Raw genomic sequence first — 7,021 nt, forward strand, 5'->3', positions numbered from 1 at the left:
TTTTTTATTTTTTTGACATTATTGGCATTTGCTAAATCTTAACCCTACATGCCTCTGCTCTGAATGTCTACTGCCACTGCCACGAAAACAAAATAGTCTTTGGCGCCGTCACGGTCTCCAAATAAGTGAGTTATTAATAAAAACTAATTAAGTTAATAAATATTTTTGGTTTGATTTTCTTTAATAATAACTTACTAGTTTAGAGTTGAAGGATTTTTTATGTTTAGTAAAATTAGAAATTGATCTGGAATATTTGGAGGAATTAAAATGAGTTAATAGAGTTGATATTGATTGAATAATAATTAAAATTTATTAGCAACAATTCTTCAACCCTCTTAGTAGGTGGATTAGAATTTTGACTCTTGTTTACTAACCTAAGGTTTGAAAACTTAACAACTTAACATAATTCAAGATAATAAAACATGAATGTTTATTACGAGAAATTGCACTTGAGTAAGGTTTGGTATTTATGTAACTAAATCTAATACGGTGACCACAGTTGTGGCTAAAATTGATGGATTGAATTTGATGAATTATTTTGTATTGTTAGTAATAGTGGGTAAGGATTAAATAATGATGAATGATATTGGTTAAGACATGGTTAATTGAATTTTAAATTTATTTGGGAACTTAATTAAGTAATTTAGGGCAAAGCTTTGATTTTAAGGATTATGAGCTAACCATTGAGGATTTTTAATTTGAGCTTGAGGTCTTTAAAAATTTGATTTGAAAGTTATTGAAGAAAATAAAAAAAAGAATTTAGGAGAAATTAGCAATATGAGGGATGATAAATTAATTTTACATATATATTTAATTCTAATTGGATAGGATTTTGGGATTAGATTAATTAATTTTATAATTGTACTTAATTTTTTATTATTAATTTATAACTGTAACTATTAATTCATAGTCTTTTTGTTTTTTAACTGACTGAAAATTATTTTAGATCTGAAAAAAAGTTATCCGCTTTTGCAATTTTCTGATGATTCTTTTAAAATTAGTTTTATCACTATTATTGGGTTAGCTAGACTTTGCACATTTTTATATCTAAAATATTGCAAGTTATTACATTATAATTATATTATCTACTGAGTATATGAGTACCTGGAATAAAGTTTCTAGTTCTCATTCGAAAGTATTTGATGTATAAAGTTTATTTGATATTTTTATTATATACATTTACTCATTGTTGTTGTTCTGGGTTGTCTGTATGGTTAAGTCTTTATTAATGTAAATAATTGAACACAAGCATTGTTAATTATTTATATAAATTTTGTAAAATTGATAAATAATTAGTTAATAAATTAAATATTGTTCAAAAAAATTAGGAAATTAAATTTTTATAATCTAGAGAAGTAGAAATATTAAAAATACAAAATTTGACACTAATTTTAAAGATTTTAGTCCGAAACCAGGCCAACAGATTGAATCGGTTGGATCAAGCCCGAACTGAGCCCATGGCACAACATATATAACACAACTCAGCTTTCTTCTCCAAAAACTTAATGGAATAACGCTGAAGAAGAAGCAACAGCCATGGAACCCTAACTTCATCTCCTCCTAAAATTCAATTTGTCATATCTTCCAATCCGAAACTCCAACCGCCGCACTGTTTGCGGCCACGCGACCATCACATCGAGCTCTTCAAAACCATCTAAACAAAGTGGTAAGGAATTCATATTTTCTCACACATCCCTTCCTCCTTTCAATTTCAAAATTTTGGGTTACAAGCATTGAAATTTGTGATGTTTTCATATTTTAGGATCAAGCAAGCAAGTGGGAATTGTTGTGTTTTGTCCAAAACAACTGTGGGTAAGGTGAGAAAATTATCGAACCTTTGTGAATAATTGAAATTGATAAACCTATGTTTATTATAGTGATATTATATGTATTAGATTGTATTTCTTGTTAAATTAGAGTCCAACTGGTGGATATTGGAGGTTTAATTTGAGCCTTGGAAGCCAGAAATTCATTTGGTAAAGAGTTGAAGGCTTGGAGATTTTAGAAGGAGGGCATTTTGAGGTATTCCAAGTTTAGGGAGGAATCAGTCAAGGTATGATTTTGTGGTGGCACGAATCCCTACACCTTTTCATACTATTGTACCAGCAAGTGGACTGGGTCGTCCAAGTAATACCTGAGCAAGTCAGGGTCAATCCCACGAGGATTATGGTTTGAAGCAAGCTATGGTTATCTTGCAGGTCTTAGTCAGGCAGATCAAAAGGTTGTTGATTGTGAAAGGAATACCGAACTGTAATTAAGTTAAAGGATAGGAATAGGAATAGAGTTGTAAGAAAAATGTCCGAAAGGGATAAAACAAATTGGATTAAATAATAGGAATAGAGTTGAGAGTTGGAGTTGCTTTGTCTTTCTGAATTAATTCTGGTACTACTGCTCTCCTTGCTTGTGAGTGATTTCCTCAATGACAGGCTGTATATGATTGACACTGGTTTGAGCAGCTAGCAATACTCCTCCAGATCTGAACCCCAGGTTTAGTGCGGATCCATATCTACTTGATGGTGAAGCGCGTTAGGTTCTAGCCTCTACCACAGAGACCCTAATCTCCCCGTAAATCGGCTGAACTGATGTCTCGAGAAGTCCCCAACGAAGTTGTGGATTAGCCATCTGAGAGACATGTATTCAAGCTGGTGGTTCATCATTGTCCGATGAAAGATACACTCTGAACCCATGTAGAATGTGATAACCTTATTCCAGTTCAACGTATTCATATTGATGAAGAACGAATACACATTTTAGAATTAATCAAACACAGATCGAAGAGAAACAGTAATACTTTTATTTATTCATTAGACTCAGGAGGGCTCCTCCCCTCAACCTAGGAGGTTTAGAAACTCATACTGAAAGTAAAATACAATAGTAAAAACGAAAATAGGGCTGAATGGTGTATGATGTCTCTGAAAATCATGTAAAATACACTTTAAATACTAAACAGATGACTAGTAAGGGTAAAACAGTCTATCTAGTGCTAAAATCCACTTCTGGGGCCCACTTGGTGAGTGTTTGGGCTGAGCTTTGATGAGATCCACGTGCTATGAGGTCTCTTGGGCATGGAACGCCAGCTAGGGAGTCCTCTTTGGGCCTTTGGACGCTGGGTCTGCTCTTTGGGCGCTGGACGCTTGGAAGGGGGCAGGGAGCTGGCGTTGAATGCCAGTTTTGGGCCTTCTAATCTGAAACAAAGTATAGACTATTATATATTTCTGGGAAGCTCTGGAAGTTAGCTTTCCATAGCCATTCAGAGCACTCCATTTGGACTTCTATAGCTCCAGAAAAGCTCTTCCGAATGCAGGTAGGTCAGATCCGAACAACATCTGTAGTGCTTTCTCTGTCTCTGAATCAGACTTCTGCTCCAGCTCCTCAATTTCATCCAGAAAATATCTGAAATTGTACAAAAACACAAAAACTCATAGTAGAATCCAAAAATGTAAATTTAACACTAAAACCTATAAAAACTCAATAAAAACTAAATAAAAACTACTAAAAACTATATGAAAGTGATGCCAAAAAGCGTATAAAATATTCGCTCATCACAACACCAAACTTAAACCGTTGCTTGTCCCCATGACACTAAAAACATAGTAGGATACAAAAGAAAATTAAGATACAATAAATTTTTAAGTTTCAAATGAAGCTTAGTTAAAATCAGATGAGCGGGACTTAGTAGCTTTTTGCTTCTGAATAGTTTTTGTATCTCACTATCCATTGAAACTCAGAGATGTTGGCATCTTTAGGAACTTAGAATCCAGATGATATTATTGACTCTCCTAGTTAAGCTTATTTTGATTCTTGAACACAGCTTTTAGAGTCTTGTCCATGACCTTAAGCACTCTGTTTTTCAGTATTATCACCAGATACATTCATGCCACAGACACTTTAACTGGGTGAGCCTTTTCAGATTGTGACTCAGCTTTGCTAGAGTCCCTAGATAGAGGTATCCATAGTTCTCAAACACACTCTTTTGCTTTGGACCACGACTTTAACCGCTCAATCTCAAGCCTTTCACTTGACACCTTCACGTCACAAGCACATGGTTAGGGACAGCTTAGATTGAGCCGCTTAGGCCAGAATTTTATTCCTTTGGGCCCTCCTAACCACTGATGCTCATAGCCTTGGGCCCTTTTATCCTTTTCTTTTGGTTTTAAGGGCCATTGGCTTTTTCTGCTTACTTTTTATTTTTTCTTTCTTTTTATTATATTTTTTATTTTTATTTTTTTCGCATGCAAGCTTTTTTTTCTTTTTGCTGCTTTTTCTTACTTCAAGAATCAATTTATGAATTTTTCAGATCACCAATAATACTTTTCCTTTTTCCTTATTCTTTCAAGATCCAACATTTATAAATTTCAACTTCAAATATGCATTGTTTAATCATACATTCAGAAAAGAAAAGCAAATGACACCACATCAAAGTAATTCACTAGTCTTATTTTAAACTTGAAATTCATGCATCTCTCAATTCTTTTCAGATTAAAAAAATTTTCATTTAAGCAAGGTGAGAGATATCTGGAACATTTTACAACTTTTTAAGACATCAATGCAAATGATCATGCAACTAGGACAAGAAAACAAATAAACAGACAAAAACCAAAAAAATAACAGGAAAGGAGTAAAAGAGAACGAATCCACCTGATTGATGGTGGCCAGTGCTCCTCCTTGAGGATCCCGTGTAGTGCTTGATCTCTTCTATGTCACTCCTTTGTCTTTGTTGAGGCGATTACACAGTTTCATGTGCATGCTCTCTAGTTTGCTCCATCCTCTTCTTCTATAATTAAGAGTGGTAGAAGTTACAAAGCAAAGCTTTTGCAACACCAAACTTAAGAGTTTTGCTCGTCCTCAAGCAAATATGATCAATGAGGAAGAAGAAGGTGGGGTAGGTGGAGATTCTGTGGGACCTCTTGGTCCTGAGAGGTTAGGGAATTTCGGATTCCTTGCTTCTCTGCACTAGCATTTGAACGCCCAAGGGCTTTTCCCTGGTTGGCGTTCAACGCCAGCAATGCTCCCCTCTTGGGGCGTTGAACGCCCAGGAGGGCTTCCTCACTGGTGTTCAACTTTAACACTCCACTTGGAGTGTGCTGTTTTCACTGCTGTAAAATCTGTCTCTTGACTGATGCACATGATCATGACTCTGACAACTGAAAGGAAGAACAAAAAGAAAATAAATGGTTGAGTAAAGTTTGGTTGTCTCCTGACAAGCGCTCTTTTGAAGTCACTAGCTTGACCTTTAGCTCCTTACGGAGGTGAGTATGGGCTCAAATTTTTGCCCCTGACAGTGAATTTTCTTCCTGTCCTCTCATGAATGAGCTTTACATGCTCTAGAGATAGGACACGGCTCCCTGTATATTGTAGGACTAGATTCTTAGTGAAGACAACTCTCATGCTAGGTGACAGGCCTTCAGTTGGGACTTTTTTGTCCTTCCAGCCTTTAGGTACTTTCTCTTTAGTACCTTTATTGTAACATCCCATATTTTTGAAAATCTAAATATAAATAAATTGTGATTTTATCTTGTTAAGTTTAAATTGTAATTTTAGAAATTGTTTTGTTAGAAATAATTAAATAGATTCGGAGATAGTTTTATTTTGAATCAATTAATATTTTTAAGTAATCTTATTATAACAGAATATTTTGTATAATTTTAGTAATTGAAAAATAAGAAAGAATTGGACAATTTAATTTAAGTAACTTTTATCCTGAAAAAGTTACGATTTATTTTATTAATTTGATATCTTATTTTATAAATTAATTAATTAAGAGTAACTAAATTAGTTTTATTAATATTTGGAGTTTAAGTTAATTAATATTCTTATGTAATTTTTATAATTGGTTATTTCATATGCTTTGGAAATAAAATTTAGTAATGGAAGTATTATATAATTTAATTTAAGTAATTTCTATTATGAATGAATTATGGTTTATTTTATTAGTTTGAGTTTTTAGAGATTAATTTATTAGAAATGATTAAATAGATTTTTATAAATACTTAAAGTTTAAGTAATTTTATTATAATTAGATATTTTGTAAATTGAAATTAAAGTTTCGGTGATAGAAAAATAATAAAAAGTTATATAATTTAATTTGAATAATTAGTATTGAGTTTAAACTATATTTTATAAAAATGTGATTAATATGCTTATTTTATAATTTAAATTAGAAATAATTAATTCAACTTAGCAATATGTTTGATAAATAATATTCTTAAATATTTTTAAGAGAGTATATTTAGTTTTAAAATTACTCTACCTTCCAATTTTATCAAAATATCTATTCATATCTATCCATATTCTTTTATAAAATTCTAATTTCTAACACTAATTCCCAAAATTCCCAAATTCATTCAGAAACCCTAATTTCCCCAATTCACAAACCCTAACCCCTTACTCCCTTTCTCCCAAAACACAGACACACACACAGAGGAGAGGAGAGCGTCTGAGAGAGCTGAGATGAAGAGAGGGGGCTACACCACATCGTTGTCCAGCCGCCGTCCATCCCGCCATCACCGGTGTCTCACTGCTGTCGCTGTGGAGACCAAACGCCTTCGAGTTTCCTGCTGCCACCTTGGAGCCCGTCGTCATCAAGAGTGTCAGGAGAAAGAGAGAGGGACGAACTCGTGAGGGAGAGAGAGGAGGTTGCGCCGCGCAGCCGTGGAGCCCGTCACACGTGTCACCACCGTCGGAAACAGAACCACGAAGAGGAGAGAAAGAACGACGTTGGGAGGAAACTGTGAGCTGTAAGCCGCTGACCGAGAAGAAGCTTTGTCTTCGTCGCCGCGTTGGAGTCGTCGCTACCAACGCCGCGCACCGCCGTCAGCGCTGCCGTTGAAGGGAGCTCGCCGTCATAGTTCAATCATCATTAAGCTTGAAGGGAAGCGCTACTGATATACCCGACAGCAGCTTCCCCTGCGTTCCCAATTCCAATCTTGAAACTGTAACACTCTTGCTCGTGCTCTGCTTCCCGATTTTATTTCTCTACTATATTTTCATTCTGAATACAATAGTATGTTCCTGTTTTGTA

The sequence above is a fragment of the Arachis hypogaea genome, chromosome 16, assembly GCF_003086295.3.
Source record: "Arachis hypogaea cultivar Tifrunner chromosome 16, arahy.Tifrunner.gnm2.J5K5, whole genome shotgun sequence".
Classification (NCBI taxonomy): domain Eukaryota; kingdom Viridiplantae; phylum Streptophyta; class Magnoliopsida; order Fabales; family Fabaceae; genus Arachis; species Arachis hypogaea.